Source organism: Canis lupus, chromosome 8 (genome assembly GCF_003254725.2).
Source record: "Canis lupus dingo isolate Sandy chromosome 8, ASM325472v2, whole genome shotgun sequence".
Lineage (NCBI taxonomy): Eukaryota > Metazoa > Chordata > Mammalia > Carnivora > Canidae > Canis > Canis lupus.
In genome coordinates, this window is record NC_064250.1 from 17,214,478 (window position 1) to 17,225,745 (window position 11,268).

General features: G+C 39.0%; 1 non-coding gene across 1 annotated transcript; it reads left to right on the plus strand.

The window, feature by feature from the left end:
• The first annotated feature begins 2,520 nt into the window (after nucleotides 1–2,520).
• Nucleotides 2,521–2,655, plus strand: LOC112658196 (small nucleolar RNA SNORA5). Its single transcript, XR_003135590.1, has one exon. It is a non-coding gene; the product is annotated as a small nucleolar RNA SNORA5 (small nucleolar RNA).
• The last annotated feature ends 8,613 nt before the right edge of the window (nucleotides 2,656–11,268 follow it).

Genomic DNA, 11,268 nt, shown 5'->3' on the forward strand with positions numbered 1-11,268 from the left:
CCTCATTCCAGCCACCATCTTCTCTCCCTTGTACGCCTGCTACGGCCTCCTTTCTGTTTTCTCTTTGGCCCAATCCAATCGATTGTGTCAGCCTACTTATCATTCCTGGAACATACCAAGTGCTTTCCACCTCATTGCCCTTGTCTGTAGCTTTCACTGCTGTAGTGTGTATGGTACATTAGCTGCCCAATAAATATATGTTGAATCAATGAATAATTGTTTCTTCTTCTGGTTTGTAAGCTCCACGAGAACAGAGACCATATCTGTTTAATTCCCCACTCTATTCCCAGAAGCCAATATAGCCCTTAAGACATAGTGGACATTCCGTAAATATCTACTGAAAGAAGAAAACAAGGGAGGAAGGAAGGAAGGAGAGAAGGGAGGGAGGGAGGAAGGAAAGATTGAGCAAAGACTGAGTCTGCTATGTGAGTTTTGCCTTAAGAACATGTTATTATCCTTGCCATTATAATGATATTTCTTCTAGTTCCTTTGGAAGTATGTAACACCACAATGACATATCATGGAGTAAAGTAGGAAAGCCTATTTGGCCCTATTAGTATTGTTTTATAAATATTTGACAAAATGTGCTGTTCTGAAAAACAATAAATACCAATAAAAATTCCATAGCTGCACCTAAATTAGCCCCAAAGCATTATCACTAATACCTATGATCTGTATTTCCAAATGGTAGCTAAATGGTATGCGTGTTTTCAGCCATTTTCACAAGCTTTTTACTTGAATCTTAAGAACGACTCTAGGCACATGATAGAAACTATCTTATAACATCCACATACGGTAGTTTGATTCCTATAAAACGATTGCTTATGCTCAGAGAAACATCATGTTTCTAATGCTGGAGGTAATATTACTTCAGTGACACTATCAAAATGAATTGTACTTCTTGTATAGTACATCAAGAGATATGCCATTATCTGTTGGATTTAACATGTAACATCAAGCCTCTTTCATATTTAGTACCTCAGGGTATACAATGCAGTAATAATGTATTATGAAAAGAAAATTGTTTTGCACTCTTTCTTGTAAATTATTTTTCCTTTCCCATTCTCCATGTGTTCAGAGATTTTTTTCTTTTAAAAAAAGGTAACATTTTAAGCAGAGAGATGTGCATGATTTAAAAAACTTCTCATCCTGTTTTCTGTGTTTATACCATTTTTATACTATATTATAAATTCCTAGTGGTCTAACAAAGTATGATTTTGTTATTAACCTTGGTCAAATGAGAGGGTTTGTTTTTTTTTAACTATAATATCAAAAGAGCTGCAAAGACCACTTTTGGGTAAAGAATTGACAAACAGGGATGCCAGGGTGGCTCATAGGTTAAGTGTCTGCCTTTGGCTCTGGGCATGATCCCAGGGTCCAAGATCGAGTCCCGCATCAAGTTTCTTGCAGGGAGCCTGCTTCTCCCTCTGCCTGTGTCTCTGCCTATCTCTGTGTCTCTCATGAATCAATAAATAAAATCTTTTTTTAAAAAAAGAACTTACAAACATATATACTCTGTGGTGTGTATGTAAAGTCTGTAATGTACAATTTTGGTCTCATTCACCACAACAGAAATTTTAGTCTCATAAAGAACATCAGCCATTTTTCTCAAATCAGAAAACAAAAATTGAATTTACTTTAAGGTGAAAATAAATGCAACTTGGATAAAGGAAATCAGAACTGAAGTTTCCTAACTGAATTATCTGTGGTTTTGTTTTAAGAGTACTGGTCCAAGGGCACCTGGGTGGCAATATGGGTTGAACATGCAACTCTTGATTTCAGCTCAGGTCATGATGGGGGGATCGAGCTCCACATCTGGCTCCCAGCTGGGCATGGAGACTGCTTAAGATTCTCTCCCTCTCCCTCTGCCCCTCCCACCCCTACCTCCATCCCCTTGCATGGCTTGCTTGTGTGGGTCCACTCTTCCACTTTCTCTCTCTTAAAAAAAAAAAAATAATAATAATAGAGTACTTGTCCAGTGTTTATGAAGCAACTTTTCTTTAAAAGCACTACACTGCCATCTGCCATCTCAGGAGTTATTTTTCTGGGATTATAGCTGACCTTAACAATTTTCTTTGCTGTCAATTTTTATGATTAATTTGATAATCTTCTGCTGATATGTTAATAATATAGACCTTCTATTATAGCAAACTATCAAGTTTCATTCTTTGCTTTTCTTCCTGACCATTAAAAACAACAATGTACATGATTTCCTAAAATTCAGTAGGTTTACAAATTAGGCTTTTTATACCAATTTTAATTTCTTCTAATTAGAGAGAAAAATCACAAAATATGGGAGAGCTATAAAACAATACTATTGGGACATCTGGGTGGCTCAGCAGTTGAGCATTTGCCTTTGGCTCAGGGCATGAGTCTGGTCCGGAGATTGAGTCCCACATCAGGCTTCCTGTGAGGAGCCTACTTTCCCCTCTATGTCTCTGTTTCTCTCTGTGTCTCTCAGAAATAAATAAATAAAATATTTTTTAAAATAAATAAATAAAACTATACCATTACCATTACTGCAGTCAAGTCAAATTCAGCTCCCATTCCCATCATAGTGGGAACTGGCCAAATAGCCACAGCAAGCCCTGCAGCTTGTGGGCTCTGAATCCCCTGCCCTGGGACCTGGGGATAAAAGTTTGGCTGCAGACAGAACAAAAATAATATTAAATTAAATTAAAATAAAATAAAATAAAATATACCATTATTCTGTCTTCAAGAGTTAATCACTGATAACATTTTGTCATCCTTTTCTACCTAATGCATTTTAAGTAGCCTTTCATGCAATTAATCAACAAATCCATTCCCAGTCATGACAACAGTGGAAAGTCAGAGCCAGCACTACAGCTTGGAAGGGCCCTCAACTAGACTCTGTAATAAAAGTTGAGGAGCCCTGAGCCCTGTGACTCAACTGGAAACCCTACTATTAATTCTCAGAAGTTAAGCCTGAATTTTGGAGTGGTCACAAGACAAGTGCAATGTTTTAAGCCTGGGTTTAGGGTGTAATGTTGTAGCCTCCTGAATTGAAAGATATGAGGGTTAATTTTTTCTGTCAACTTGACTGGGCTAAGGGATGGCCATATAGTTGATAAAACATTTCTGGATACACCTGTGAAGGTGTTTCTTGAAGAAATTAGCATTTGAATTGTTCAAATGGGTATAGTAGATGGCCCTGTCCAGTATAGGGCATCATTCAATCTACTGGAGAGAACAAAAAGGTAGAGGAAGAGCTAATTCACTCTCTCTCTCTGCTGGAGCTATATCTTGACACAGAGATAGAGATACAGAGAGATTGAGAGAGAGAGAGAGATCTTATTTGTTCTGCATCCCTGGAGAACCTTAACACAGAAGACAATGCAAATATGAGCATGAGGAAGTCAGAGCTCCTCTGCCTTGCAGGACCCCCACCCATATGAACCAGAGGACCCACAGTGAACTTTCACATGGACTAAGGAAAGCACACAGTAGGTTATCTATTTTACCAAGATAACCTTTGCTCTCTCTACTTAAAAGCCTCCATTCTACCAACTCGCTAACATGCAGAAAACTTGGGTTTCTTCAGCTTGGAAAAGCAGCATTTTACAGAGAAGGAAATAGAGTCTCTAAATCAACGAAATTATGACTAAAGTGGCCTTTGATCAATCACATCATCAGAGATTGAAAAATATGCCATTAGAAATGCTTTCCTGAAAAAATAATCAATTGCAAAATCCCAGCCAATTCCAGCAGGACCAGAACACAGAAAGTATCAGCAGAAGACAGCTGAACAGAGGCTTCCACACCAGAACAGACCTGAGAGTATCATCTTCGACACACTGAGGACTTGCTCTTATCAGGTGCTTAGCATAAAGAGCTAGATTTGCCAGGGGATCCCTGTTGTAGCCTGTATACTATTGCATTTGCCATTATTTATCTAACATAGAGTCAAGTGTATGTAGTTTCATTAGAAAGCATAGATTCGATCATTCTCCTCTAATCATTTTGTCATCTTTCTAAGATCTGAACTAAGAACCTCCCCGTCAAAGTGCTATTGTGTATGGATGGATTCCTGAACAATAAAGTCAAGATTCTGCTACCTAAAATGAGCAGAACCAGATGCACAGCCTCTCTCCCAAAATGCTGTCTGCAGCCTTATTTCTCCTGGGCACACTGGGCTACACTCTCATATTCATCATTTTATTTCTTCCTTACAACAGCCTTGTGAATTATGCTAGAACAAATATTATTAAACTCCCATAAAGAATGGAGAAACTAAGACTCAAAATGGGTGACTTGTCTGAGGTCCCACAATCAGTCCGTGAGGCCTAAAATTCTGGCTTCTATTCAGTCACAAAACCAGCACTTTTCCATCTCATCAGACTTTTTGTAGTTAAGCATGATTTTTAAGTTTTGGGGGAGAGAAAGCATTATATTAAGACTCTTAAGTTCAATAAGCTTATCATCAAACTTGCTTTTTAAAATGGGTGTGATGCAATTGGTCGCAGAGGCTGTAAAAACTCTCCCCGTGGCTTTGAGAGCCTTGTTTACTGCTCATTGATCGCTGTGACAATGCTACCATAAATAACCCCAGATAAATTGCTATGTATAATCACAGAAGACATCCATATGCATGAGTCACCTGTCAGCTCTCCAATCCCATCATTTCCAATACCTGTCAACATGTCATCAAGGACTCTCTGAGTTTGTGACACAAAACTTTCTCAAGAAGTTGAAAATCACGCAGGGCTATACAGATTTGTGGTTGAAGAAAACAAAATAAGAAGTGCTCACTATTTGGGAGGAAGAATGTGTGTGGATTTGGCAGGTGATTCTGAACTGTTCTTTGTCCCACCCCCACAGTGCAAGGATCCAGTCTCAAGGATAGAAATTCAAATCCACTCTTTATTTGTGGTTAAACAATATTCACTGACTCACCATGTGAACCATAGGAGTCAAGGCATAGAATGTTCTTGGAATCCTCTAGAACAAACTACCAAATAGAAGCTTACCTTGGTGTGATATATGTCAGCCACAGCAATTTTTCAGGAAAGGCTTTGGTCGCTTGGGCATGATAGGTTGTGATGGCTCAGTTTAAGATGTTTTAGACTTGAGAGGTCATCAATAATATAAAGGCAGGGAAGAATCAGGTCAGGACGCAAAGGCCAGCTTCCATGTCAGCAAGGGAAGTGGAAGCATTTCCCTAAACCCAGGAACAGAGGATGAGATTCCATCAGTCAAGAGTCAGGAATCAAACAATTCACAGGAAGAGGGAGGCAGGAAAGCAGTAATCCACATGGACAATCCACAGGTAGGGAGAAGCAAGTAATAGAGGTCCCAATAACTAAAAAACTCAAAGCCTGAGGAGGAAAGTGACTCAGTCCATGGCATCAGTAGACATATCATGTTGTAAATCTGATCCTGATACAAGATTTGTCTCATCCAAGGGCCTCTTACATGCTGGCTGCCAAGTCTCAGCACACAGGTGCAAAGAGATGAGTGGCTTCACCTGTCTAGGAGACAGCTTTTGGTGGTTCTGAAAAAGATACACCAAAAATAAATCTCAAATAAGAGTGAGTTTGCATTTTTTATTAATCTAGTAAGTGCATATGAATAAGTGTATATGTCATTTAAATAAGGCTAATAATGCACAAAACTATACCCTGAATCTGTCATGCCTGAAGGAAATAACTATCATGGGTAACAATAATAATGATAGTAATAAAAACATTGCTACATGCCAGATACTTTTTTGTGGAGAACAACAAAATAACCATAGCAAAAATGATTGCTAATTTGATTGAGCAGCTGTTAACCACTAGCCCCTGTTTCTAGGTGCTTTACATGTGATGTCTTTATTACTCTAAATAATTCTCAGTTGGGGGCAGCCTGGGTGGCTTAGCAGTTTAGCACTGCCTTCAGCCCAGGGCCTGATCCTGGGACACCCAGGATCGAGTAGAGTCCCACGTCAGGCTCCCTGGATGGAGCCTGTTTATCCCTCTGCCTGTGTCTCTGTCTCTGTCTCTGTCTCTGTCTCTGTCTCTCTCTCTCTCTCTCTCTCTGTGTGTGTCTCTCATGAATAAATAAATAAAATCTTTTAAAAATAATTCTCAGTTGGGTATGACACATATCTTCATTTCACAGATAAGGGACAGAGGTATTAAGTAATCTTCCCAAGGCCACACAGCTAGTGAGTCTAGATTTGAACCCATGTTTTCCAACCTCAGCAGCCATGCCTATGAGGAAGGACTAGCATGATACTAGATCTTGTGACAGTCAAAGGAAAGGGGAAAAAAAATGTTCTCTTTACACTCCAAAATCTCCCTTCTCAATTCTGATTCCATCTAGCAAATAGCCTAAAATTCTCAACTTCCCCCATAATCATGTCCTTCCTCTGATATCTGAAAATGCTAAGAAAGGAAAAGTGGCAAGGAATTATCATTTACTGTAGCATATGTCATGACTGAGTGCCACATTCTCTGCCTGATACTGAATATATGTGACCCAATTCATCAGGTACCTTTAGAACATTCATTCCTCTGTTCACACTACTCCAAAGCCAGGTGGAAGATCCAAATGTCCCCTTACTAGCAGGCACTGTTGTACAAAGCCAGAGGGCAACCACCAAATCATGCCAAAAGGCATAGCCAGAAAGGTTGGTTTCAGAGATGGGGGTAGATTAGAAATGGAAGGTAGACACAAGAAGAGAACATGTGACTGTCTTGATGATCACTACAAAATATGAGCTCTATAGAAGGTGCCTAGATGCTAAGTGTTTGTAATAGACCTTGGTATGAGCAAGTCAAGGTATTCAAAGAGCCTTGGGTAAAAGACACAAGTTCTTTGAACTGCTGGGCCAAGCTCAGCTTTCCACATTTCTTGTGTGACAAGTATAAAGTTCACTCAAAACTATCTTTCCAACCAGTAACAGATACATGGGGGCAATAATTCCTTGTTTATAATCAGATACCAAAAAAATTTTGAGAAGTATAAAATATATTGAAAAGAAGTGAAGAGTGAATATTATCATGAGCATGAGAGCAGAGGATAGTTAAGTGGCTATTGCCATTCCATCTGTTTACTCTAACCTTTCTCATGAGGGCTTCTCACACATTAAGAAGGGACAAGAAAGCAACCAATTAAACATCTGTCACCACTTTCCATTTACTGTTTAATTTGAAACAACTTTCTATTTCCTTCTAAATGAGAGTTGATTATTCAGGGAAAAGCTGGCTGCTTTGTACATGACTTTGGCTTGGCCCGGACTAGCATCAATCAACCAACACATCAATGCTGAAGCCTGCTGTTTCAAGAAGATGGAAAAGGAACATTTTCACAATGGGTCAGCAAAGCTGCCTGTGTAAGCATTTTTCTCATTGACAGCAAGAAGATTAATGAATACAACCATCTAGGTGGTGCTATCAACACTACATTCAAGCTGATTTTCAAATACTGCTAACCAAGAAGCCAAAGTCACATAATGAAACATAGCTAATGTCTATATAGCAACAGATATATTAGGGATTGTGGGAAATGCTTCATGTTTTACCTGAGTCTTAATTTTGCAGGTCTTCATTATGAGGAGGCTACCCCGACAGCCTTTGTGATACAAGTCTATGACCATTAGCTCTGACCCTTCTTAAGGAGTCCAAAGATTTTTTTCCCACCTCTCCTTTTTTTTTAAGATTTATTTATTTGAGAAAGAGGGTGTGAGCAGGGGAGGGGCAGCAGGAGAAGGATAGAGAATCTCAAGTAGACTCCATGCTGAGTGCAGAGCCTCATGCGGGGCTTGATCTCATGACCCTGAGATCATGATCTGAGTCAAAAATCAAGAGTAGGACACTCAACTTACTGAGCCACGCAGGCACCACACACACATAACTTTCTGCTCCTTTTGCTCCATAATCAATATTTATAACCCGAGAGGTAGTAAGCCAAGTGGCCAGGTCCTTGATGGTATCTAGTTACTCAAAGAATGAATGTAACTCTTTCACTTCCCACCACAACCCTTCATATATTCTTGCCATCAGCCTCATTGAGCTATTCATCTTTGTCTAAACACATCATGTCAGACTATGTCCTTACAAGGACTTTTTTCTTTGTGCACAAAGAACAAAAGTGAGCTCTGGTATCTGTTACTCTTCTTATAAGGACAGCAGTCCTGTTGGACTAGAGCTGCACTTTTATGACCTCATTCAACTATAATTACCTCATTAAAGGCCCTGTTTCCCAGTGCAGTCACACTGGTGTTAAGGCTTCAACATATGAATTTGGGGTTGGGGGGACACAATTCACCTGATAACTCTTATGCACTATCACCAGCCCAAAAAGTTCTTTCCTCCCTTTCCACTGAGAAACATTCCACTCAAGCTTTCAGATTCCACCTAAGGGTTATCCTCTCTAAGAAGCCTGCTCCAATTCCAGTCAAGAGTAGTCTATTCCATTATAGCCCTTATTTTATTCTCCTTTGTATTATTTCTTGTTATTGCTTGTGTGTCTCTCTCTGCTAATATACTGTGAGTTCCTTAGAAACAAGGACTCTGTCCAATTCATCTCATATTGCTCATAACACCTAGTACAACCTTGTGTGTTATAGCCACCCATCCCTTCTGAATCTGCAGCAGCTAACACATGACTAATCAAAGTAGGCACAATAAATAAGAAAAAGTTAATGTTCTCTACTACTGACATTTTCTCTGATTCCACTTTAAATTTTTATTTATTTATGATAGTCACAGAGAGAGGGAGAGAGAGAGAGAGAGGCAGAGACACAGACAGAGGGAGAAGCAGGCTCCATGCACCGGGAGCCCAACGTGGGATTCGATCCCCGATGACCATTGTGGGTCCAGGCTCATTCCCACTACTCCCCTACTTTTCTTTTTGATCCTAGCAGACCAAACGCAACTCCCCAATTTTATGTGATATTTCCCACTATGTTTCTTTAAATACACAGCTCCCTCAGCCAGCAGGGTCATCTTCCACCTTCTCCATCCAGTTACTCATCACCCTTCAAAAATTAGGTTAAGCTATCACCTCATGAAGTAGACTTACAAGATATACCTTTGTACTCCAATAGCACTGTAAGCAGACCCCTACCATGACACTTGCATTGGGTTAAAATTTGGAAAGAAAATAAAGGTTTTCATTGCTGACTGTCTCAACTTTCCTCCTCCAAGTCAGTGGTCTTCATTGAAAACAGAACACACACACAACAGGAACTAAGGAGTCATTTGACTTTATGAATAGAAATTGGATATCATGTTGCAATCACAAATTTGAATTATTCAGAGTACAAGAGAACTTAGGCTCAATTTTTTAAAAATAAAATTACATATTTAGTCATATTAAATACAATTTTCTTACATAAAAAGAGCAGAGACCCTTCTATATAATTCTTTCTGGGTAAAATGAAGAAATAAATGTATGTTAACTGAGAGTCATTCTAACAACACTGAGATGTTTGTGAGACTGTCCTAGCTGCAGCTAATAGTGATGGTCTAAAAATAAGTTTAAAAGCACTAAAATACAGAGTTGCAAGGTAGTCAGGTTTGGGTCACATCTTTCAGACCAAACCAATTATGTACAAGTTTCAGTATGATTGTGAGATCGGCAGCTGTCTCTGCTGACACACGTGGCTCCTTGAACAGGTTCATCAATGTTGCTAAACACTAAGTGATGAGACAGATCACCAATATCCAGGACCTGAAATGTAATCAATACTACAACATAGAAACTAGGCCTATTACATTTCAGCACGGCTGGGTTTAAATGGATAACCACAGAATACAAAAACAGTTCTTCTCTGTACTTTTTTGAGAGAGAGGAAGAAGAAACCCTTAATAAATGGGACAAACTGCAGCTTCACAGGCAAGAACACATTTTGATTGAGCAGCCTCTCTTGGCTCAGGGACTTCAATAGACCTAAGAGCTGAGAGTTAGACTGCAAATATCAGTACGGGCAGAGGAGTGCACAGTAGTGAGGAATGTGGGAGATGGGGTTCTGTTTAAAATTTCCAGCCGACCGAACGCTCATCACTACACACAATCTGCTCAATAAAAATGCACCCAAGAGAAAGCTATTCAAGTGTCATGGGTTTCAGTGTGGATTTAATCACCTAGCAATTCATTTTGGAAAAAAAAAAAAAACTATTAACAACTAATAATTGTTTTTTTTATTTTAATTCTACAAATTAATTTCAAAATAATGTTTGATTGCACTTAACCTAAATTATCTTTCACAAACTGATTTTCTGAGACAGAAGACTAAGAAGCTGATTGCAGAAAATTGTTGACTTCAACTATGATGACTGAAGCAAGCCAGAAAATGATGTTCTAGGAGCAGACAATAGAAATGTTCTCACCGCCTCCACTGTATATGCACAGATAATCACACATCACCTTCCCATGCAAAAAGTAAAAAGATCCATAGGCATATAAAACAAAGATAAATATAAAATGTCAGATTGGGGTGCCTGGGTGGCTCAGTCCATTAAGTGTCTGCCTTCAGCTCAGGTCATGATCTCTGGGTCTTGGAATCGAGTCCCACATCGGGATCCCTATTCAGAGAGGAATCTGCTTCTCCCTCTCCCTCTGCTTCAACCCCTCTACTTGTGCTCTGTCCCTTGCTTTCTCTGTCTCAAATAAATAAACAAAATCTTAAAAATAAATAAATAAATAAATAAATAAATAAATAAATAAATAAATAAATAAAAATACAATAAAATGTCAGGATTGGTTTTTGTATACAATTTGGTTTTCTTATTTAAGTCTCACTGCTTTGTAATTATAGTAAGTATACCTTGAATTACAAATCTTAATACCAAAACAACCTTATAGCAACATGAACTATAGACTTTCATCGAGGTTGACTCAAGTGATCCTTAAAACATTATCCTCAAATATTATTATCCCTAATTTCAGCTGAAAAAGCAAAGTTCAATAAAGGTCAAGTGGTTTACCCAAATTCCTGCAACTGATAAAGTCTGAGCCAGGGCTTTGCCAAGAAATCTAATCCCAGCCCTTTTTCCAGTGCACCACTGCTGCCTCCATATATCTATGTCTATCCAACAACATCTGCATGACTGGTAGTATGAATCCATCCCTTCAATAAATATTTATTGATCATCTACTAAATGCTCAGCACTATGTTAAATCCTGGGTATTCAAAGATGAGTCAGATAACCTCACTGAACTAACTTTTTAAGGGGCACCTGGGTGGCTCAGTTGGTTAAGCATCTGACTCAGTTTCGGCTCAGGTGGTGATCTCATGGGTCATGAGATAGAACCACACAT